The sequence below is a fragment of the Schistocerca cancellata genome, chromosome 9, assembly GCF_023864275.1.
Source record: "Schistocerca cancellata isolate TAMUIC-IGC-003103 chromosome 9, iqSchCanc2.1, whole genome shotgun sequence".
NCBI classification, from domain to species: domain Eukaryota; kingdom Metazoa; phylum Arthropoda; class Insecta; order Orthoptera; family Acrididae; genus Schistocerca; species Schistocerca cancellata.
Genome location: NC_064634.1, coordinates 121,070,161 through 121,094,655, shown reverse-complemented (window position 1 = coordinate 121,094,655; position 24,495 = coordinate 121,070,161). Strand labels below are relative to the sequence as shown.

Below are 24,495 nucleotides of genomic sequence, written 5' to 3'. Positions count from 1 at the left end.
TAAACACATATAAACGTATCTAACTTCAAGTTACTTCGTTTTGATGATGATATTTTACCGTTTCCCTCTACTGCAGGTAAATATCAACAATCAGTGGAAGAACAGAACATAGGGCGTTATAAAAACCCTAAGCAGAACTCATATAAAGGCAAAAATTTCGCACAAGGAATACATTCATAAGTAAGGTGACCAAATTTAAATAGGAACTATTGATTCGTAGTTATTTCGCCAATTCTCTGTGGAGACAAGTGCCTGTAGTACGCGCTATTGAAACAACTTCATCTCATTATTTGAAAGTTAAGTTACGTAAATGGTGTCGAGCGGTATTATGCTGCTGTAAACCAGCTGTGGATGATGACTGCTGGGAGCTCATGTGACGGCAGTAATTCAGCCGTGAGCTTATTGATCATCACTCTGGCTTGATGTCTCTGCTGACCTTGAAATGAGGACCATCTGAGTATCTGCTTGCGTACTTGCTAATCACGCCAAAGACGGGTTCTCGGCAGCGTGGTGGCCTCGCGGTTACTACGTTCTGCGTCAGAGCCGGGCCCTCCGATGACGTCACGCGGCCTTGATACGACGCTAGTGCCCGTGAGATGGGCACTCGCAGCCAGCAGTCAGTTGTGGACACGTGGGCCGCATGGCTGATTCTCCGGCAGACGACACAAGCACAGGTAAGCAGCACACACGGCCGCTCCCTGTAAACAATGCCTACTCCATTACTGCGCCTTCGTAGTGCATACCTAGGCCACTGAAACCCCTACTGCCGCGTTCGAGTGTATCTCCGACAGTTAATGTACGTGGCCCGATTGATTAACAGATAGTTCAGAGCCTATAATATGGATTATACATTTCGTTACTCACTATATGTACGGTATACATAAAAGGACTGTGTACTGCGTGGTAGGGAACAATATCTGAAGCCTGACACTATGAAATTCAGTACGGCCGTCCTATAAACTCTACATCTGTAATTCGTACGCCACCGTGTGGATTATGGTCGGAGCTGCACACTATTCGCAAATGATGTGCTGATAGAACATCTGTCAGGAAGTCTGGGTATAGGTCCACATTTCTGTAACTTATGGCCAGTCGTTGTGGCCGAACGGTTCTAGGCGCTTTAGCTCGGGACCGCGCTGCTACTACGGTGGCAGGTTCGAATTCTGCCTCGAGCATGGCTGTGTGTGATGTCCTTAGGTTAGTTAGGTTTCAGTAGTTCTAAGTCTACGGGACTGATGACCTCAGATGTTGAGTCCCATAGTGCTTAAAGCCATTTGAATCTTTTTTTTTTTTTTTTAAATTCATAAACAGAGCAGTTGAACGACGGAATGGACAGTGTCTTCAAAGGAGGGTATGAGATGAACATCAACAACAGCAAAACAAGGATAATGGAATACAGTCAAATTAAGTCGGGTGATGCTGAGGGCATTAGATTAGGAAATGAGATAATTAAAGTAGTAAAGGGGTTTTGCTATTTGGGGAGCAAAATAACTGATGGTGGTCGAAGTAGAGAAGATATAAAATGTAGACTGGCAATGGCAAGGAAAGCGTTTCTGAAGAAGAGAAATTTGTTAACATCGAGTGTAGATTTAAGTGTCAGGAAGTCGTTTCTGAAAGTGTTTGTGTGGACTGTAGCCATGTATGGAAGTGAACCATGGACGATAAATAGTTTAGACAGCAAGAAAATAGAAGCTTTCGAAATGTGGTGCTACAGAAGAATGCTGAAGATTAGATGGGTAGATCACATTACTAATGAGGAGGGATTGAACAGAGTTGGGGAGAAGAGGAGTTTGTGGCACAACTTGACCAGAAGAAGGGATCGGTTGGTAGGACATGTTCTGAGGCATCAAAGGATCACCAATTTGGTACTGGAGGGCAGCGTGGAGGGCAAAAATCGTAGAGGGAGAACAAGAGATGAATACACTAAGCAGATTCAGAAGGATGTAGGCTGCAGTAGGTATTAGGAGATGAAGAAGCTTGCACAAGATAGAGTAGCATGGAGAGCTGCATCAAACCAGTCTCAGGACTGAAGACCATAAGAACAACAACAACAACAACAACAACAAACAGATTTTAGAGAGTAGGTATCTGTACACCTTCATTACATTGAAAGGAAGGAATGTTGTATTTTTCTGAGGTAATGGAATAATATTTATTCTTTACATAGGTATAAGAATGTTTACAGGTATTTTGTGGTTGGTAATACTTCTAAATTTTTATCTAAATTTTTGTTCTACTATTAATTTTTAAACCCCAACTCAAATGATATTTCCTCAAAATCATGTAATAGTAAAATTGGCACTTTATCTTTCTTAATCCACAGTTTTTCTCTTTTCATTTCACGTTTTTTGACAGTTTCGTCCTGATGATTTTACAGTTGCCTCTTACATTTTCATGTAAACCTTTCCGCAACGCCTAATATTTTTCCAGACATGTTCCGCACAGGTTCTTGTTTATTATTATTGCAACGTCCTCGCAATGCAAAAATAACCCATTAAATAATTTTCGGCTTTTTCCTCAGAATTTCCTCCCTATTACGCTGATCTAACATGAGAAGTGCACCACACTCAAGAAATATCACTAAGGCATCAATATAATGAAAATAAGGTAAGCGATTTGCTACACAAGCGAATTAAATTCCCTTAGAATTTATGAGATGAAACGGTCTCGCAGTCTGTCTTATGAACAAGCAGATTTACTTGGTATTCCATGTCAAGTCAAAAAATGGTTCAAATGGCTCTGAGCAATATGGGACTTAACTTCTGAGGTCATCAGTCCCCTAGAACTTAGAACTACTTAAACCTAACTAACCTAAGGACGTCACACACATCCATGTCCGAGGCAGGATTCGAACCTGCGACCGTAGCGGTGGCGCGGTACCTGACTGAAGCGCCAAGAACTCTCGGCCACTCCGGCCGACCATGACAAGTCACTCGGGATGGATATCCCTAGACTTTGAGCAATTGTGATTAAAAGTAGTATTAGATTCCAGATGGTCGAATCAAACACTTTTCGGTATTTATAGTTACTTATTTTCCTCTTTGTGGATTGTGACATTACAAAGACGATGCCACCTTGGGATACGCAGTTCATTGAATGCCGACTGATGTGGATCATTAATCACAAGCGGCGTTGGATAGGTAATGGAACACGTTTTTTTTCTGAAAGTGGGTCGGTTGAATCAGAATTCCAGAACACTGTAGTATTTCCCTATTTTTCTTTCTATAGAACCGTGCTTTTCAACATAATCTCCGTTCAATGTGATGGCCCTACACCACCTTACTGGGAGGTCCTGAGTGGCCGCATGGTGCCACTCTATTGACAGACGTCTTGGTGCATCAATAACCTCTCCGTCATCGACATAATGCTTCCCACGGAGTAGATTCTTCATGGGGCCAAACAGATGGAAGTCGAAAGAGACGATATCCTGGTTGTGGGGTGGCCTCAGCAAGTGTCCCCCATGTTCACCATCGCATGAGTCACAGTTGTGTGCCGTCGTTTGGCACGCGGGAAATAGTACAAGTTTGCACGACATTGTTACGGTGTTTATACACGTCTCACTCAACGACTCACGGTCCTTTTGTTCATTGGCATATCTACGTAGACACTCCGCAATCACCTATGAATATCTGCGAAGCTCTGTTTTTCCACCAAGAGCAACTCGAAGACAGCTCTCTGCTTGGAACGCACCTGCGCTAGAGACGAAATTTAATTGAAGGTTACGCATAGCGCCGCCACCAGTCGGAGCGTCCTGGAACTATAAGGACTGAAGCTGAAATATTTTACGATGTACCAAAATAAAATCCGCATTTTTCGACCGAAGTTGGCAGAGAGCAAAAAAATGTGTTGCGTGACTTATTGAACATCCTCTTAGTTGCTAACAGCTGGTTGCACTATGCAGTGGGTCTTTGTCAAACTTTCAGCGTCTATTAATCACTCTGAGACCTGATGCTGAAGGAAACAACAGAAATTTGTCTGGCGAAGTATTTAATTAATACAGACGGTGGCTTCAGCCTGGAAAAAGAAGGGCTTCGGCGCTTTCTTTGATCAAGTAGTAAGTATGTCGCTAAGGGACAGTTCGTCTTCATGTACCCGTACCCCAGCATGGATCGAGCTTCTAACAAAAGATTCAATAAGTGCATAGCTCTTTCCCGCCGAACAACATCTCTGGCCCTTGTGAGTCTGTGGGTGCATGCGCAGTGGCTTGACCTTTAGGTTTAACAACACGGATGCAAGTGCTGTAGATATAGTCTACCAGTTCATTCGGAAGGTAACCGACACGTATACGGTCGAAATATCAGTTTACGAAATGGAGATCCTGCAACTACGCTACCGAAATACAAAGGATATGTCATTGTATTGCTAAAAGACAACTCACAGACCGAACAACCAATTCCTCGTCCAAGGTCGAGCTCGGAGGACCACTCATTGAAGTTGTTAAAAATAAAAACTGGATGTCTAGAGGAGCATGGATTTTTTATCGTATTCTTTTATTTTAGGCAGGAGGAAGGAAGATAAGTTTTAATGTATCGTTGAAAAAAAATGGTTCGAATGGCTCTGAGCACTATGGGACTTAACTTCTGAGGTCATCAGTCCCCTTCTTTAGGGGGAGGGGACTGATGACCTCAGTCCCATAGTGCTCAGAGCCATTCGAACCAACCGCACAATCCGCACCGCAGATAATACCAAAAGAGCAAATGGCACCTGGAAACAAACTTCCTTATACAGTGTGGAGAACACTAAATAGGCTGAAGGCTGATGTATCCAGATGCAAAACTAATCTGTGTAAGTGGGGACTGCTCACTAACGATGACGACGTTCTTTGCGGATGCGGAGAGGTACAAGACGAGGCACATCTGCTCATGTGCCGACTACTGCCCGAGCCCTGCAGTTTTAGTGACCTGCTACAAGCCAACGACAAAGCCCTTGTGGTGGCTAACTATTGGAAAAATAAAATTTGACCTGGACACGGAAAAGTAAAGTAAAGTATCAGTCCCCTAGAACTACTTCAACCTAACTAACCTAAGGACAGCACACATATCCATGGTCGAGGCAGGATTCGAACCTACGGCCGTAGCGGTCGCGCGGTTCCAGACTGTAGCGCCTAGAACCGCTCCGCCACTCCGGCCAGCTAATGTATCGTTGACGTGGAGGTCGCTATACACGGAGCACAACCTCAGATTATACGGGAATAGGGAAGGAAATCGACTGTGCCATCTCAAACAAAACATCCCGGCATTTGCTCGGAGCGATTTATGGATATAACGGAAAATCTAAATCAGGATGGCGGGACGCGAATTTGAACCAGCGTCGTACCGAATGCGCGTCCATTGTGTTAGTCACTGCACTAACTCGCTCGGTTATTTTGGTATGGCGTGATATGGCGATCAGAGAATAGTGACGACAAATGAAAGACGGGGGTGGTTAATACGAAAGGAATGCAGAAGAAAAGGAATACTGAAACAGTGTTTCTGTTAGTAGACGACACTGCGACTTGTCCCAATCGTTATAGGATCAGAGCAATGAAATCACCCAGCTTCACAGGAAGGCAGCTAAAGCAAGGATAAGGGTCTCTCCCAAGAAGCGTTTATTTATTTGCAAGTTCCGTGGATAAACACTGCGTCCTCTCGCTGCCATGTGGAATGACGCAGTTTGAGGACAATGCAGTATACTTTCTCGTTTGGGAATCAGGTATGACATTAGTTTTTCTTTGAAGTTAATTTTATGATACCAGAATGAGATTTTGACTTTGCAGCGGAGTGTGCGCTGGTATGAAACTTCGTGGCAGATTAAAACTGTGTGCCGGACCGAGACTCGAACTTTGGACCTTTGCCAATTTTATGTTATGTTAAACTCTTTACAACACTACATCGATTGTTAAAGATATCTATCTTTGATACATGATTTGACAGATGATATCAAAGATAACGTATCTTAGAATATCTCAGTTCTTTCTATGCCACACATACCGTGATCAGAGGATCTCCTTGTAGTATTAAATTTATAAATTTGTGGTTTTGGAATTGTGTTTGATTAATGGCAACAAACCTCAGGGTGGAGCGAACGCGCCGTGAACCTATTTCATTATAACCAAAAGGCTGTTATCAAGAGGTTGTAGAGAGGACTTCTCGTATTATCTTATTTAGACACTTCTGTGCTACAAACACTTACTCCTAAATGGCGAAGTACCCTAAAACCTCATGTCTTAAGACATTAATGAACGAAAATGGGAAAAGTAAATCACTTCCTTTTTCGTTTTCACCCAAAGAACCTGATATTTTTGTAATGAAGAAGTTGCCAAGCATAGGTGTTTTAGAAGATCTGCGGCATATGCCATGCTCATTGTGTTTTTTATAAATATAAACACCTGACAGTATAGAATATCATGTTTAATTTATTATTTTGATTTATCAACGTTCAATGGCAGCACAGGTGCAGAGTAATCTTGTTTTATATACGTTTTCAACTACTGAATTAACTGCTGAAGTCACAGTACAAGAATAACATCAAAACTAATGAAATCCTCGAGGGCTTCCATCCGGGTAGCTGCGTCGAAAATTCGCGTCATTTCGACAAGTGTCATTGTCATCATCTTCGCCAGAAGATGATGAGAATGACACTCATCGAAACCTTGCGGATTTTCGAAACATCTACCCGGATGAAATCCCGAGATGATTTCGTCAACAATATACACCGAGAAAGTCTACACTCACATACCAACAAAACAGTTTCTGGATGTAAAACATTATAAGCGAAATATGCAGATGGAGGATACAGCTAAGTACATTGCAGTGCCAAAGCTAAGGCCGAGATAAGTAAATAGACGGAACTACTGGACTGAAATGAATCGAGGAGGAGGAGCAAGTCGCCAGAGGTTTCTAGTTCGTGTGCGGCAAGTTGGACGTCACGTGGGGTGAGATAAGAGTGACTACTGGTCTAATAGAACGAAGCAGCCGAAGGATCCAGAAAAGACCGTGTGCATCAGTCAGTGAGCAGTTACGGTACACTGTAGGGTGTTCTGCGTTACAGCATGGTACGGTGACGACATTTGGATGACTTCACGCGGAGAGGAATCGTCGGGAAACGGGAAGGACGAAGTGTGAAGAGTGTAGCCCAGGAGTTTGGCATTGCTCACGCTTTTGCTTCATGTCCATGAGGAGCGTTCCGTATCACAAGCACTGCTGCCTGAAGGAGAGAAAATACTCAGCCGCGATTTTCTACAACAACTGATGACCACTTCACTGTGTAAACAGTGCAAGCTAGAGAGGATGGAGTATTTGTGTCACTGAGGAGTGGCTCTACTCTACGATGTCATTCAGAATCACCGAATTGATTCTGCTCTTCCCGAGTTGTCTGCAGTATTCAGCTCCGTAGCATTTGCTTAGCAACTTCGCCTTTGCAGCTTATTCAAACTTCCGTTAGTCGATGAGTCCTACCTGGTACCCATTGCGTGGCATTATGGAATTAACAAAGTCTGCGCCGATCTAACCACTTTCCGCGGAGCTGTTCACCGTCTCTTTTGGGAGTGGCGAAATAGACGTTCTCCCTGACCGAGAAACATCGGTGAAATGTTTATGCTTCTCGGCTGGTGGGTGGCGACGCTTCCGTGGGGTTAAGTTATGCCAGTTGTTTTGCGCTAAGAAACACGCTACTCTCGCAATCCCTCATTAGTTTTCATACTTACAATTCACCTGCATTTTAATAAAAATTCGTTCTGAATTTCACCCTTTTTCTATCTGTTTGATGAATTATCTTACATATTTACATTTACTTTCATCTTTTTGTTGCAATGATCACAAAAAAAATTTATCCTTGTTTAACACTGTTTTCCTAGATCGCTTCTTTACCATTTTATTCTATAATCTCTTACTTACTAGAACGAATCCATTCCGAAGGAATTTCATGATTGGTTGTTCCTTTTGCACGATTTCTTGCCTTCTGAGGAAAATTAGGCTGCACACATAAAAGCTAGTACCACCATACCGCTAGTGGTTGATACAATGATTGCTATGATGTTTTGTTTACGCTTCTCTCAAACTCTCCGAACATGCTATAACATTTGAACTAACGAAATTTCTCCCTCTTCTGCAATGACTAATTCATCTATTGTTCATAGTAAAGTGGGATCTAAAGCATTATTCAGAAAGGTTAGTTTTTCCATGGGTAACACGCTGAACGATTTCTCTGGCCAGTACAACATCGGTCGAGATCGGGACCCTGCTATGGTACCTGTAATCGTAACAGGAAGCTATAACTTTGCTCCGGCTGTATCACACTATGCTTTAACTCTAACTTTGCCGTACTCGTTAATTTCGTACTATTAATGGATTAATGTTTTTGGAGAAAACATAGCGTAAAACAAGCGGCTGCCATTACTTCGAAATTGTGGCTGCGGCATTAATACTACTTCTTTACACTGTGGTGCTTCCACATTACCTACAAACAGCTGAATATTACTCGATAGTTTGTCAGTACGAATTACCTGTGCTGCAAATGGTCGACTAACTCCTTGATAGAGTTGCTGAGGTCTCTTACTGAGAAGACAAGATGCGTATGGCTTTGTTCTGCCAAAAGTATTACTTCATTCATTCGCACTTATACCCTCTTGTCGATAACTTTGCATTGACCGGATATGGATGGATCATCAAACATTGCAAACGGGAATTCAAAATTGCAGCTGGAAATAGCATGTTAATATTCAGGGTGTTACAAAAAGGTACGGCCAAACTTTCAGGAAACATTCCTCACACACAAATAAAGAAAAGATGTTATGTGGACACGTGTCCGGAAACGCTTAATTTCCATGTTAGAGCTCATTTTAGTTTCGTCAGTATGTACTGTACTTCCTCGATTCACCGCCAGTTGGCCCAATTGAAGGAAGGTAATGTTGACTTCTGTGCTTGTGTTGACATGCGACTCATTGCTCTACAGTACTAGCATCAATCACATCAGTACGTAGCATCAACAGGTTAGTGTTCATCACGAACGTGGTTTTGCAGTCAGTGCAATGTTTACAAATGCGGAGTTGACAGATGCCCATTTGATGTATGGATTAGCACGGAGCAATAGCCGTGGCGCGGTACGTTTGTATCGAGACAGATTTCCAGAACGAAGGTGTCCCGATAGGAAGACGTTCGAAGCAATTGATCGGCGTCTTAGGGAGCACGGAACATTCCAGCCTATGCCTCGCGACTGGGGAAGACCTAGAACGACGAGGACACCTGCAATGGACGAGGCAATTCTTCGTGCCGTTGACGATAACCCTAATGTCAGCGTCAGAGAAGTTGCTGCTGTACAAGGTAACGTTGACCACGTCACTGTATGGAGAGTGCTAAGGGAGAACGAATTGTTTCCGTACCATGTACAGCGTCTGCAGGCCCCATCAGCAGCTGATTGGCCTCCACGGGTACACTTCCGCAAATGGGTCATCCAACAATGTGTCAATCCTCATTTCAGTGCAAATGTTCTCTTTACGGATGAGGCTTCATTCCAACGTGATCAGACTGTATATTTTCACAATCAACATATGTGGGCTGACGAGAATCCGCACGCAATTGTGCAGGCATTGTTGGTGATGTCTTAATTGGGCCCCATGTTCTTCCGCCTACGCTCAATGGAGCACGTTATCATGATTTCATACGGGATACTCTACCTGTGCTGTAGAACATGTGCCTTTACAAGTACGACACAACATGTGGTTCATGCACGATGGAGCTGCTGCACATTACATTCGAAGTGTTCGTACGCTTCTCAGCAACAGATTCGGTGACCGATGGATTGATAGAGGCGGACCAATTCCATGGCCTCCACGCTCTCCTGACCTCAACCATCTTGACTTTCATTTATGGGGGCATTTGAAAGCTCTTGTCTACGCAACCCCGGTACCAAATGTAGAGACTCTTCGTGCTCGTATTGTGGACGGCTGTGATACAATACGACATTCTCCAGGGCTGCATCAGTGCATCAGGGATTCCATGCGACGGAGGGTGGATGCATGTATCCTCGCTAACGGAGGATATTTTGAACATTTCCTGTAACAAAGTGTTTGAAGTCACGCTGGTACGTTCTGTTGCTCTGTGTTTCCGTTCCATGATTAATGTCATTTGAAGAGAAGAAATAAAATGAGCTCTAAAATTGAACATATTTTCTTTCTTTGTGTGTGAGGAATGTTTACTGAAAGTTTTACCGTACCTTTTTGTAACACCCTGTATACCCTAGCTTGGTCTGAATAATCCTTAGCTGCAGAAGCATGAGCAAAGGATGTTATTTACTTTTCACTAGATGTGGAATGTGTTGTGTCCCTGTGCGGAATTCTTTTTCCACTTGCAGTAATCCCAAATACTTCAGCTTCACACAGGTGCAAGGAAAATATCCCTTTGATAATATATTGCGACGTCGTCTTTTACGCCACCTAGGAGAAAGGAATTACCACGTATCTCCTCGCTCCTTAGACAGAAGAAGACTGCTACAGCAAACTAAAGGAAAAATAATATTAATCTATGTACCCCACCACAAAATTAATCGCAATAGTCTGCGTTCTTGACACTTATCACTAGACCTAAGCTCATAAGGTACAGTCTGTATTTTTCTCTTTCCGCGTGGTAATTTCTTTTTCGATGGTAACGATGTGGGTATTTGTGTTAACGAATCAGCTGTGCCTTAAAAGGTTTAACTCGACTAACTTGCAGAACCGATGTTTTCGTAGGTAATAGTGAGTTAACACTGACCGATGAAGTCATTCCCGCAGGCTGGTACGGTCCTTGACATTTTGTCAAGAATTTCTTGGTTCGACACTTCGAGGTATAGGGATTTTCTGGTAGAACCCACTGTCCTGTTCTGTACTGATTAATATACTCGTTCCCTGCCAATTCGCTCTTGATGATCCAGTGCCTTAATGTTTGCACGTTCTACTGGTTTACGTACTTCTTTTTGTGAATTGCTGCACGTGTCTACCCAGCATTCCTAATTTTCATGGCACTAAATGAAAAGTCGACGGCAGTTTTCATCCATACACCATTTCGTACAGTGAGTTGTACACATTCACCACACAGCCAAATAGACATCCCATTGTAAACGTTAACTGTTCACATAGTGTCATAACTTCTTCCGTATGGTATATTGTACACGTTCCGTAAGATCATTACCTTGTGGATGGAAAAGAACAGTCCGTAATTTCTCTACACGCAGTAGAAGACATAACCTGTTTCTCCAGAGCAGGCATAAAATTTTGTTCCTTGATATGACATGTGGTATAACAAAGTTAAGAAATCAATTGGTTCGCCATAGCTTGAGCTACTGTGCTTGCTTTCTGATCTGGTACTGCTATCAGTACGAGGCATCTTGAGAAATAGACGATCATCGCCAGTAAATACTTTTTACCCGCTAAACTTCTATTAACGGTCCTAATGCGTCATTTTTAGTCATTTGAAATATTTTCCGATTATGGTAACCTATGACGTTCTATCTTTTTAATACTCAAATCTGTTCGTTGAACATAAGAAATTCAACTATTATTTTCATATTGCTCCACATCACCTCGCCGTATTCTACACCAAAATCTCTTTGCGACTCAGCTGCCAGTAGCTTTAAATCTGTCAAATACTTTGCCTATACGTTCAGCATGTTTAGCTAGATCTTTAGAAAAACCTATGATTTCATCCAAGCAGACCATGGAGTTTTTCGCTTTTAAAACTTTTGGGACTCAATCTAATAAACAATGGAATATTGCAGGTGGGTTTTTGAACCCAAAAGGAATTCCACGATACTGCTAGCACCTGGATGATATTGTAAAAGCTGTTTATGGACTATCTTCTGGACATACTTTGATGTGGTGCTAACTATTCCTTGAATCGAGTATGGAAAAGAATTTACACCGTCCCATGTTATGCCTTCTTTGAGCTGTTGATCTATGAACTGTTCTATTATTGGCTTCAGATGTTTTGGTTACCTGCTACAGTTCACTGTTGCATGACTGCCTGTTGGAGTACGATGCTGTGTTATGGGTGTGGCTGGCCCAGAACCTTCTGAATTAAATAAATCCTTGTACCAAACTAATGACTCCACGACCTATCGATCATTTCCCGTTGAGAGACGAACCTTGTTATGGAACGCGGACTTGCTGACAGTTTACATGACATCGCACTCTATTTCTGACCCATCAATGTCTTCTTCTTCTTCGAGTACATGACTTGTAGCTATTACTAATCCCTTCAGAAGATTCACTTCATTCGTTGTGAAATCATCCATGGTTACTGTCACCATAAGCTGTCCATTTATTTCCTTACGATAATTTATACTTCTTCGTATAAAACAATGCTGTTCACCCAACATATCATTACTTCACATAGTTTCTATTATACACAATGCGTATTGTGCAAACAAACTAGGTTTCTTGTATTGCTGGTACTCTTTCATGTGAAACAATTTTTAACGTAGTTGTACACAGTTTAGTTCGTACCACCTTAGCAAAGGGTTTACCTTTGACACAGAAACATTTGTACCTGTGGCATCCATTGGAAACGAACCCCTGTTGAGTTTAACTGTTCGTTGCGAAAGGCAGATTTTAGCATGGTGGCCAACCGGACAGTCTTAGCAGAGTATTGTAGAAAATCTTTGCCTGACATTTGGAAACAATTCTATTTGTTTGTGAAGCCATGTGTTCCCTACTTTAAACTTGAACTGTGTTCAGTATGAGATTTTCACTCTGTAGCGGAGTGTGCGCTGATGCGAAACTTCCTGGCGGATTAAAACTGTGTGCTGGACCGAGACTCGAACTCAGGACCTTTGCCTTTCGCGGGCAAGTGCTCTACCACGTGTGCGCCGGTATCTACTAAAAACCTTACTTCGTTTTATTTACCCAAGCTGTCAAGCAACAGTCTGAATCTGTATACGTTTTCACAGTACTGTGATCTATTCGGAACGCTTTCCGATGGAAGGAACTTTCCCATTGCCGTTTAACTGTTTCTTTCTCGAACTGTAGTTGCCCTCCTAGTTCATAGTTTCACAATCTCGAGCCTTATGCTCAGTGTTGGAAATTACAATATTGTGGTTGACTATACTGCGCCTTTAAATGCCACAAAACTAACGTTCTTGACCAAATCAGAATATTTTCTGTTCACTGCGCGTCCTAGTGCACTATCCACATCTTGTAAACGGATACTAACACTAAGTGCCTATGCTACATCCTCAGCGTCCTTAATTCATACTTGCGGCATAAGAAGTCACTCTCATTTAGCCGACCGCCTTGTAAAATACTGTGCAGGAGCCGATAGAGGTTCAGGGCACTCTCTTGCCCTTGGGGTAAATGGAAATGAGCGTTTGGCGTTATTGGCCGGGAGGCCCTTAACGGGGCAGGTCGTATTACATTACACGCCAGAATGGGCGACCTGCGCGCCGGATGGGGATGAAATTATGATGAAAACAACACGTCACCCAGTCCCAGAGCGGAGAAAACCCCCGTCGCAGCCTGTAGGACGGCAATCCGTCACGCTGACCACTCAGCTATCGGGGCGGACGCCCTTGGGGTGGGAAACTGATCAACAACGATCAACGGTATGAGGACGCAGAAGGCAATAGGAACCACTGCATTAAAGACACAATGTGTATCCACAGGACACGTGACCTGTAACTGAGAAAGTGTCTCGATGATTTCTCCATCGGCAAAAGGTTACGAAATAGACTCTCATTCGTACCTGCAGGAGCGAACTGCCAAGTGGGAGGTGACTATGAGAGAAAGATTGAATAACCAGCGAAAGGACAACGTTCTACGAATAGGGACGTGGAATGACAGAAGCTTGAACGTGGTAGGAAAGCTATAAAATCTGAAAAGGGAAATCTTAAGGCTCAATCTAGATTTAGTGGGGGTCAGTAAAACGAAATGGAAGGAAGATAAAGAGTTTTGGCCATACGAGTATACAGTACATCAGCAGTTGCCGAAAGTGATACAACGGGACTAGGATTCGTCATGAATTGAAAGGAATGACAGAGTAAGTAAATGTGAACAATTCAGTGACAAGGTTATTCTCGCCAATATCGACTTCAAACCAACACCGACAACAATAGTTCAGGTATTCATGCCGACGTCGCAAGCGGAAGATGAAGAGATAGAGAAAATATATGAAGATACTGAACTTGCAATTCAGTACTTAAATGGAGATGAAAATCTAATAGTCATAGGAGAACGAAATGAAGTTATGGGGGAGGATGTAAAAGGAAGGGTTACAACATGGACTTCGTAGTAAAAACGAGAGGGAAGAAAGACTAATTGAGTTTTACAATAAACATCCATTAGTAATACCGAATATTCTGTTTAAGAATGACAGGAGGAGGATGTTTACTTGGAAAAGGCCGGCAGATACAGGAAGATCTCCGATATGTTACATCACTGTCAGGCACAGATTCTGAAATCGAATACTGGATAGTAAGGCGTACCCAGAGGCAGATATAGAATCAGACCACAATTTAATAGTGATGAAGAGCAGACTGAAGTTTAAGAGATTAATCAGCAAAAATAAATGCCCAAAAAACTGGGATACGGAAGTACTAAGAAATGAACTGCAATGATGAATAGCTCAGAAGGTAGTACAGTTGAAGAGGAATGGATAAGTTGGAAAGAAAACCGTAGATACAAGGAACACAGATAATAATAATGGCGTGTGACGAGGGCCTCCCGTCGGGTAGACCGCTCGCCTGGAGCAAGTCTTTCGATTTGACGGCACTTCGTCGATTTGCGCGTCGATGGGGATGAAATGATGATGATTACGACAACACAACACCCAGTCCCCGAGCGGAGAAAATCTCCGATCCAGCCGGGAATCGAACCCGGGCTCTTAGGATTGATAGTCTGTCGTGCCGACCACTCAGCTATCGGGGGCGGACAAGGAACGCAGATGCGAAGAACCGTCGATAAAAGGTTAAATGCTTCTGCTGATCGACGTCAGAAGGAATGTCTAGGGATGTTCAGGAATACGGAAATACACGTCACTTAGGAACGAAATAAATATGAAGTACAGAGAATCTAAGGCAATATGGCTGCATTAAAATGTAAATAGATCGAAAAAGAAATGATTGAGCGGAGAACGGACTCGGCATACAGGGACATCAAAACAACCTTCGGTCAAATTCAAAGTGAGGACGGCAACATTAAGAGATCGCTAGGAATTCTACAGTTAACTTTAGAGGAGAGAGTGGGTAGGTGGAAGCAGTACATCCAATGCCACTATGACGGGAGGGATTTTTCTGATGACTCAGTAGAAGAAAACACAGGAGTCGACATGGAAGAACTTTGGAAGACTTAAGATCAAGTAACGCAGAAGGTATAGACCACATTCCACTGGAATTTCTAAAATCACTTGGAGAGGTGGCAACAAAACGACTATTCACGTTGATGTGTCGATTGTATGTGACGCGATACACCAGCAGACTTTCGGAGAAATATCATCCACACGATTCCGAAGATAGCAAGAGCCGACAAGTGTGATAATAATCGCACAACAAGCTTAACAATTCGTGCATCGAAGCTGCTGATAAGAATAATACGCAGAAGAATGTAAAAGAAAACTGCGGATATGTTAGCTGAAGATCAGTTTGGTTTTAGGAAAGATAAAGGCACCGGAGAGACATTTCTGACGTTTCGCTTGGAAATCAAGACACGTTCCAAGGATCTGTCGACCTGGAAAAGCGTTAGACAATGTAAAATGGTGAAAGATGTCCGAAATCTGAGAAAAATAGGGGACAGCTATAGTGAAACGAGGGTAATAAACAGTTGTGTATGTACAAAAACCGAGAGAGCATCATAAGACTGGAAGACCAAGAACGGAGTGTTCGGATGAAAAAGGGTGTACGACCGGGATGCAGTCTTTCGCCCCTACTGTTCAATCCATACATCGAAGAACCACTGTGGACAAAAAAGGAAAGCTTCAATAGTAGGCTAAAATTCAGGGTGAAAGGATATCAATGATAAGATTCGCTGAGGACATTGCTATCCTCAGCGAAAGAGAAGACGAACTGTAGAGTGTGTTATGTGGAATGAACAGTTCATTGAGTACAGAAAGTGAGCTGTAAGTAAATCGAAGAAAGGCCGAGGTAATGAGAAGTAACAGAAATGAGAACGGCGAGAAATTTAAAATACCAATGTGGATCACAAAGTATTTGAAGTTAAGGAATTCTGCTACTTGGGCAGGAAAATAACCTATGACGGATGGAGCAAGGAGGACATTAAAGGCTGACTACCCCTGATGAAAAAGGCATTTCCAACCAAGAGACGTCTGCTAGTATCAAATATAGGCCTTAATATGAGGAAGAAATTTCTGAGCGTGTATGATTGGTGTACAGCACTGTGTGGTAGTGAGACATGGAGTGTGGGAAAACAAGAACATAAGAGAACCGAAGACTTTGGGATGTGGTGCTACAGAAGAATGTTGAAAATTAGGTGGACTGATAAGGTAAGGAATGAGAAGGTTATCCGCAGAATAGGCGAGGAAGGAAAAGTATGGAAAACACTGAAAAGAATAACAGACAGGATGGGAGGACATCTGTTAAGGCAACAGGGCATAACATCCGTGGTAGCAGAGGGAGCTATAGAGGGTAAAAACAGTACAGGAAGAGATATATCGGAATACATCGAGCAAATAATTGGTGACATAAGTTGCAACTGCTACTCTGACATGAAGAGGTTGTCACAGGAGAGGAATTCTTGTCGGGCAGCATCAAATCAGTCACAACACTGATGACTTGTAATAAATAAATGAAAATGTAAAAAATAATAAGAAAAACCTCTGAGAAACAGAGCTCATCCAACGCTCTATTTTACGCTTTTTTCCAAATCTGGCTTGTGTGTCGTCTCAAAGTCTGTGCATTAAACTATCATATCCTGTTGGTAAATGATTCCTTTGTTCCATTCACCTTTTATATTAAGCCTATTCAGTTCCTGCCTAAAAATGCAAGTAATGTTGTGTTTGTTGTGTTTCCTATACATCTGTTGTAAATCTGCTGCTAACTCATGGACTATGGATACTTTACTGAATCCGTGATACGAGATGAAGGTTTCGCTTCCCCCCGTGATACGTAATTTGGCCATTTGCAAGCATGTTTTATCTGACCATCAACTTAACGTAGCCGTGGCTAAGACATCGTCTATAGACACAGTATCATGCTCTGTTGTTTTTTCCAGAGAGGAGAGTCGTTAGATATGCGGCTGAAGGATCAATGAATGGTGAAGGAGCACTATTCTTTTAGTCTCACACAAACCACACTGAGGCTGTTGCGTTAGCTGGTCGTTAAGAATAAAGCAATTACACTTCGTTCCCGTCCCTAATCATTAAACAACGACACTCTGAACAACCTTCTGCCGGCTGTGTGACCGTACTCTATACAAGTACTACATTTTGCTGGTACAAATGCATCACTGTGTCCCGTTAAATTACAGATTTTGCAAAGAACCTGAACAGCATAGTTTTGCTGACTGTTACCTTAAACTGCGAGTAAATCCTCCGGTAATCCTGGTCTACACAAGCTCACTTCAAAGCCTTTTAGTCCCAATCTGAACATAGCAAAGAATAAAATTTCTCTTTTGAGAACAAATAAGAAAGTCTTGTCTTTTACTCACCCTCAGTAACAGTTGTTGATGTTGGTGTGCCGGATCGTTGGAGACACCTCTTACTGGCACAGGACTGGGGCATTTCAGTACAGAAACTGGGAGCGACCGTCCTTTGCTAAGATGGAAATTCTTACCAGGTCGTCAGGATGCAGATCGAGGACCTATGTGGCTTCGTTAGACGAAATAAAACGATATTAATGATTATTGAGGGAAATACAAGTAGTTGATGCTTCTTCTGCGCTGACTGACGACTTCGAGATCGAGAGAAGAATTCAGTAGCGGACACACGGGTTTCAAGTACGCTGCATCAGCTTGATGTGGAGGCCGACGACTCGCTGATGCGGCGGTTTTGACGACCGCTAGTGTGGAAACCAAGCCCCGTCAGTAGCTCTGCTTCGGGAGACGCCCATGACCGAGACGTGTGTGATTTGAAGTGTTCTCGATCCCCCCCCCCCCCTCCCGCCCCAAGATCACTGCTCGCGTAGTCCCCAAGATGGACCGCGATGTTGGATGCCATGTAGTCGCGAGACTCAAAGGACGCTGGAGTTTTAGGACAGCTTCCGTCCTGGAGGGGTGTTCATCGACCCTGAGTCTACCCACCAGCGCTGGATGCTGTGCTGACGTCAGTACTGGATGCTGGACTCAGCCGTGGCATCGACTCGTCGGTCAGCGAGTGCAAGATCAACATTAGAACAGTGTCACGCACGAGATATCACCACACCACAGTGAGAGAATCGAGTGTGAACGACATGAACGCTGTCAATCCTAGCGATTGAGTGCGAAAACTTAGTTGGGGTGCCGTATATGTTGCCGAAAAGAGTCTGCTTTACAGCGTCATTGATAATGACCGATTCGATTCTGCGTGAAATGTGTTCGCAGATGCGGATACGGAAAACCTGCTGCTGTATAATGGAATGATGACAGTGAAAATTTTTGCCGGGCCTGGACTCTAACCTGGATTCCCCACTTGTCGTTAGCGCTCGCCTTAGCATTAGGCTATCCGAGGATGCCTCAAGGTCAGATCGAAATTTCCATGCGTTGGGTTGGGGTTTGGTTGTTTTGGGAGAGGAGGCCAGACAGCGAGGTCATCGGTCTCATCTGATTAGGAAACCATTCCGGCATTTGCCTGGAACGATTTAGGGAAATCACGGAAAACCTAAATCAAGGATGGGCGGAGACTGGATTGAACCGTCGTCCTCCCGAATGAAAGTCCAGTGTGCTAGCCACTGTGCCACCTCGCTCGGTTTTCCATGTGACGTCAACCATGTGGCCACAACCTGCACTCTTACATCCATTATGTATATTCCCGTACAGGGAAGACATATTAACTGAAAGTTGCTGACTTAGTGGTGGCAAATAAATACGATATAGCACTGCCTCCGACTTTCGGGAATACGACGCAATGTTCCTCAGGACATGGTGTATGTCTGAAGGTACAGACACTGCAGCGACAACAGCCGTTATCAAATAAATGAAATGCATTCGCAGTTGCGATTACGGACAACCATTAACTGTGTAATGGAATAACAACAGTGAAATTGTGCCGGTCTTGGACTCGAACGCAGATTTACAGCTTCATCGCTAGCGGTCACGCCCTTAGACTATCCGAGCTCACCACAGGGCAACACTCGGCAAGTGACTTTCAATTAACATGTCTCCCCTGTACGAGAATATACGTGCTCGACTACCCTAACTGTAGGGCGACAGCTCGCGATGAGCAGGAAATGCGGGTTCGAGACCGGGTCCGGCACAGATTTTCACTGTCGTTGTTCCATTATACAGCAGATGGTGGTCAATATTCACAACTGTGAATACGTTTCATGTGTTTTATAATGGCTCTAGTCGCTGCAGTGCCTTTTTCTTCGGACGTGTATACATGTCCGAAGGAACTATGGATCGTATTTCTGAACAACAGAGGCATTGGATTATTGAATTGATTCTGCTCTTCTCGTGTCGTCAGTGGTCTACAGTTTCGCTACTTAGCTTAACGTAACGAGTCTGTGGCAGATTCTTTACTCTTTAGTGAAAATCTCACCAATCGTTACTGCGTCCTACCCAGTGTATCTTGCGTAACATTGTGGAACTAACGAAGGCGGTTCTATCTGCACTATTCTAATCACTTTCCTCTGAGTTGATCGAAGTCTTTCTTTAGAATTGCAATCCAGTAAGAATGTTAAAACGCTTATGCTTCTCGACTGAAGGCTCTTTCGCGTGGATAACACCGGCTGTTTTGCACTCACACGAAATTTTACTCGCCCGTTCCCTTACTTATATGGTAGAGTACCAGAAGCTTGCAACTACTCGTATTAAGAATGAAAGAACATTGGAGAATGATAAAATAAATTCAGGTAAGGATAAAATCTGGAATGAAATATGCTGATATTAAAAAACCTGGGCTATAGTCTATCAAAACTAGAAGTAGGATAAGAAACTAGAAAAATGCAAAAAAATTGGGAAAAAACTTCTTCAAATGTAGGAAATGTGCTGAAATGTATTATAACATAAAAAATACTCATATATTCAAATGGCGGCGGAGAATGATTGTTTACATGTATTTAATCATGATAGATTAGGCAAATATTTCTCCAAGTCCCTCATGTAAGCATAAGTAAAGAAAAATCTGGATATCGAGAGATAATGAGAGTTACACAGAATTTTTTATTTTAAAAGTAGAAGCAGTAAATAGACACAATTTTAGAATAAAAGTGTTACTGCTGGAAAAATTTAGAATAGCTAAGCTGGATCACAAGTTAGCGTGGTGAAAACATCGATAAGCTACCTGCTGGGCTAGAAATATCATCAGACAATAGCGTGGAGTCTTTATAGCAATTTGTATCTTGAACGAAAGATGTATATGTTACACCATAAAAACATTTTTGTGATGTAGTATATAAAGAACATCTTTTCACCAATATACATGCTGGTGCACAGAAATGTTGCTCCCAACGATGGATGAGCTTAGTCTTGCGACTAGTTCTGGAGAAACAGATTATTCTTTCAAGTATAGTGTAGTTAATTGCAGGTGTCTTCTTTCCCCATGGATTGTTGTATATGTCTATATATTCTGAACATCTTGCTCCAATTTCCACTTTGTCGTTATTGTAAGATGTTACGCTGGTAATGGACAGCCGTCGTCCTTGTACAAGATTTCGACATATTATTCCAATCCTCCCAGTTAGCCCTGGACTCAAGATTTACCAGTGTTCCAATATTAACTGGTTTACTTCTTATAAGTTCTGAATCGTTTCTCACCTCCTTCAGGCGTCAGTCTATCTTACAACGATTTTGTTTTCAATTCTTATGACATATCTCTTTGCCAAATAGCTTTTGAGTTGCTGATAACTTCGAGTGGCTGCCATTTTGTTATAGTTTTTCCTATAATGCGTGTATTATTTATTTCGTCAAAGCCGTCTACCTAATTACGAGGGTTGCACAGAAAGTAATCCACAGCTAATTTTTTTTCTCAGCCGAAAACAATGCTACGAATGCGAAACGTTAGGTATGTATTATTTGTAGTCTCCTGAATGAGCACGCCATGTTTCGGTCACTTCTGACAGATAGTATAGCTGCAGGACAGTTTCAAAATGGCGTCTGTAGGTGATGTTCGTTACAAGCAACGCGCCGCATTGCATTTCTGATTGCAGAGAAAGAAACTGCTGCGAATATTCAAAAACGCTCGTGCAAAGTCTATGGAGCCTGTACTGTCGATTGAAGTACAGTTAGCCGCTGAGCATGGAGGGTAAGAGCATCAGAAGGCGGTTCGGCGTGGCTCCACGATTTGCAACTGTCTGGGAGACCTTCCACGGCTGTCGGACCTGACATACTGCAGCGAGCTGAAGTCATTCACGAGGGCAGACATATCACTACTCGTCATTTGGTGCTGCACCTCTCAATCAGCAAAGAAAGTGTGAATGCAGTTATCTGCACTCTTGGGTATTCAAAAGTGTATGCAATTTGTGTCCCACGGTGTCTAACGGTGGATCACAAATCGTACAGAAAAAAGCATTTGTCTTGATTTCTTCCAAAGTTTTGAATCTGAGGGGAAGGCTTTCTTATCCTGGACTGTGACAGGTGATGAAACTTGGGTTAACCATTTTGAGTCCAAAACAAAAAGATAGTCGATGGAACGGCGCCATTCCCACTCCCCACAGAAGAAAAAATTCAAACCAACTGCTTCCGCCGGTAAGGTCATGTTCACCGTGTTCTGGGACTGTGTTGCTGTGATTCTCATTGATGTGATGCCAAGAGGCGGTACGATTAAATCGGTAGCATACATCAACATACTAAGAAAACTCAAGACACATTTGATAACGCTCGGCCCCACAAGTCTGAGGAGTGCTGAACACATCGCAAAATATGGTTGTACAGTGTTACCTCATCCTCCCCGTAACCCTGACCTAGCCCCCTCAGACTTCCACTTGTTTGTGCCATTGAAATATGCCATTAGTGGAAAACATTTTGAGAACGGTAAGGAGGTGATTGATACAGTGCAGCAAAGGCTCCGTCACCAGGACAAGGTGTGGTGTCACCGCCAGACACGGTGTTGGCTCTCCTGCCAACCAGACCACAAGGATCTTTACCGACAGGCCAGACACGCCATAGTTTCGCGCTGGAGGAAGGCCATAGAACGGGACGGAGATTACGTAGAAAAATAGAGTATTCAGATAAAAGACCATTCATTCGTGTGTATCGTTCTAAATTATGTTCAATAAAGAACTGTTGAAGAAAAAAATGCTGTGCATTGCTTTCTGAGCAACCCCCGTATTTTTTAGGTTACACGCAGTGCTTTAGTTTCTTTCTTTCTTACAGTTTTCTGAAATCCCTTCCTCCACCACAGACAACTTTAACACAACTTGTGTCAATATGTGTATTACCAAAGAGATAATTCGATTCGTGACAAATGGCGTCAGTTACAAGTTGCCTATCTAACACCTTCCGGGGCCAACAAAAACTTGATTAGTTTTCCACATAATTACTGAGCGTATTTAAAAGGCTATCATATTCTACTCATTAAGATGTATAGCCGTATGTCAACACAGTAAGACAGGAACTCTGCATGGCAGCGTAAGTCAGGGCGTTTAAATTACCCAGACTATATTCTGCCAGCATTCGAGAGTAGCGCGTTTACCGACTTCCAACAAGCTTTGCCGATAATTTCAAACCTTTCCGAAACTTTTTCTCACTGACACCCCCAAAAAATTATAAGAGATTTATATTATCATTTCCATGCACAATACTTCAGCATCGTCAGCGACATTTTAATTTATTAAATCTTAACTACCAACTCCATTCCCAACACTTAATTCAGGGTGTATCCATATATATACAGGGTGAGTCACCTAACGTTAGATCTAGAGGGTTGGATCCCCTCCTTCGAAAGCGGTCAGATTGCAAAGCCTGGGCGACTCTCAGGGTGGAATCACCGTTTTCGAAGATTGTGTTGTCTGCCTGTCTGCCTGTCTGTCTGTCTGTTGGTCTGCCCGCCCGCTGCTTGCTGCTACCGCTGTCCGTCCGTCCGTCCGTCCGTCCGTCTGCCTGCCTGCCTCCCTGCCGGCTCGCTGTCCATCGCCGTCGTCGTCACTGCCGCCGCTGCTGCCGCCGCCGCCTGCTGCACGTCCGTCGCCGCCGCCGCCTGCTGCACGTCCGTCTGTCCGTCGCCGCCGCCGCCGCTGCCTGCTGCACGTCCGTCTGTCCATCGCCGTTCGTCTGCAATGAGTGCTCCCACCTCTACCGTCATCTACACCTCCCCCTCCCCCTCTCCCACAGTCACTTCCTGGAGTGCCGCCCCTGGCCTCCCTCCTTTCACCTCCCCTTCCCTTCCCCCACTTACCCATCCCCCTATCTCCTCCCCTGCTGTATACCCGCACCTCTACACCCTTCCTCCAGCCTCTACACCCTCAACAGCTCCCACTACTACCCCCGCCCTCACGTACGCCTCTGTTGCCGCCTCTGCTGCCGCCCCTCAGGTGGTTGGCTTCCCGTCTCTAGCCGACCCTGTCGCTTTGTCTTCTGCGTCTCCCGCACGCATCACGTCGCGCCGAGCCACCATCGCCACCACTGAACCAGCTGCTTCTCCCGGTGCCTCCACTACGCCACAGGGATCTGCCACCCGCCACCTCCCTCTCCTCCCCATTCCTCTCCCCTCCTCCCAGCCTCCTGTCTCCAAAAAACCCCAAAAGCGCGTCCTTCCCGACTCTGCTCCCGCCACTTCCCACAAAAAATCAACACCACCTCCCCCTCCCCCTGCCGTCACCATGGACACCACCCCTCCTCCTGCCAACCATCCCTTGGCCCCCACCCTCCACACCTTTGTCCTGTCAACTCCCGATCCTAAGTTCCTCGACGCTCGTACCCTCACCAAGGAAATACGAAAGTACTTGCCTGGTGCTCCCATCTCCCAACTCATTCCCCGCAGGGACTCAGTCCTTATCAAGTCCCCGTCCCCATCCTTTCACACAGACCTCCTGCAAAAACTCCCACGAGTTATGTTTGGCCCCCACGCCTCTCTGACACCCTTCCTTTCCGCTTCCACTCCTCGTCAGCCCCAGCCTCCCCGTCGCCCCCCCACCTACACTGCTGTGATCACCAAGCTCAGCCCGGTGATCACGGAGGATGAGGTGTTGGTAGAACTGAACTCCCACCCGGACTTGGAAATCCGCTCGGCCCGCCGTATCCACAATGCCTCTGGTCCCACCTACCTCATGCGGGTATTCTCTGAGTCTGCCCCGTCCATAGACCATCTCCTCACCCAGGGTGCCCTGATATACCACCGTCGCCACCCTGTTGAATCCTCCAAATCCCCTCCCCAATCCTACCGTTGCCAGCGGTGCCTGATGTACAACGACCACCTGACTCCCAACTGCAAAAACCCCCCCACCTGTCCCCATTGCAAGGCCTCC

The 24,495-nt window shown here is 44.0% G+C and overlaps 1 long non-coding RNA gene across 1 annotated transcript in view; it reads left to right on the top strand.

The window, feature by feature from the left end:
* Positions 1-616: 616 nt before the first annotated feature.
* Positions 617-24,495, top strand: part of LOC126100567 (uncharacterized) — a 56,500-nt gene continuing 32,621 nt past the window's right edge. The window contains exon 1 of the long non-coding RNA XR_007522184.1: positions 617-674. This is a non-coding gene — a long non-coding RNA (uncharacterized LOC126100567). The remainder of the gene's footprint in view (positions 675-24,495) is intronic.